General features: G+C 45.0%; 1 pseudogene; it reads left to right on the forward strand.

Moving 5' to 3' along the window:
- The first annotated feature begins 222 nt into the window (after nt 1–222).
- Nucleotides 223–900, forward strand: LOC101343583 (cysteine dioxygenase type 1 pseudogene; annotated as a pseudogene).
- The last annotated feature ends 433 nt before the right edge of the window (nt 901–1333 follow it).

The raw sequence follows: 1333 nt of genomic DNA on the forward strand, positions 1-1333 counted from the left end.
TGTCCATCTGTAAAATAATGAAACAGGACCCATACCTCACGCCATACATGAAAACTAACTCAAAGAGGATTTGGTCTTGATTTGTGTGTGCTGCATGTCCGTAGCTAGCCCAGACCCACCATGCTGTGGTGGGCTCTTGATATCTTTGCGAGGGATTCTCTACGTTTCGGTACTCCAGTGTCAGTGGGATTTGTGTGTGTGTATCTGTAGCTGTCTAGCTGGCAGGTAGGGTCCCTTGCTCCAGCCCCTCCGCTCGCTCAGCCCCTCCACCACAACCCAGCAGTGAGACATGCACACCGCCAGCTCTGCGCGGGATGGAGCAGACCAACGTGCTAAAGCCACAAACCCTGGCAGATCTGATCCGCATCCTACACCAGCTGTTCGCCGGCGATGAGGTCAATGTGGACGCGGTCACGGAAGCCTACAAGAGTGACTCCACCAAGAGGATAGTGTACGCTAAATTCAACCAGTACAGTTATACCCGAAATTTCATGGATGAAGGAAATGGAAAATTTAATCTGATGATTCTGTGATGGGGTAAAGGACATGCAGCAGTATCCATGATCACACCAACTCCCACTGCTTTCTGAAGATGCTAGAGGGAAATCTAAATGAGACACTGTTCGCCTGGCCTGACAAAAAGTCCAACGAGACAATCAAGAAGTCTGAAAGAATCTTGAGGCAAAACCAGTGTGCTTACATCGGGTAGAGAATATCATCCACACGGAACCTGCTGTGAGTCTTCCCCTCTACACTCCACCTTTTGATACATGCCATGCCTTTGATCAAAGAACAGGACATAAAAACAAAGTCACCACGACGTTTCATAGCAAATTTGGAATCAGGACTCCATTTACAACTTCAGGCTCACTGGAGAACAACTAAGGAGCACCAGACACTGTGAGGCTTTACTTTAAGGTCCACTGAATCTTCTTCCTTGAGCAGGAAGGTCTCCTCTCATATGCTGCCCAGTAATACACTTAAATAAGCCAATACTTAGATCTACCGTAGGGCAGGTGCTAATTAGAAGGCAGTAAGTGTACAAACAGTCCTGAGCTACTGCAGAAGAAAAATCCCATTAAAGGAAAAAGTCTTTGTGGTTTTAAAGACCAGAATTAACTGCTCTCCTGATTCTATCCTCTAATTCCAATGGAACCATACTGGGAATGTCAGTAAGGGTTTTTATAGGTTTCGGAAACTCTGTGGTCTCTGAACTGTAATTAGCAATAACTAAAAACAAGAAACTATGGACATCAAATAGCCTGCCTTGCTACCTGGAGGACTAAATGTCTTTAATATACTTCATACATTCTTAATATTTGAAGAGAATATT

This window comes from Trichechus manatus, unplaced genomic scaffold, assembly GCF_000243295.1.
Source record: "Trichechus manatus latirostris isolate Lorelei unplaced genomic scaffold, TriManLat1.0 scaffold00024, whole genome shotgun sequence".
Classification (NCBI taxonomy): Eukaryota; Metazoa; Chordata; class Mammalia; order Sirenia; family Trichechidae; genus Trichechus; species Trichechus manatus.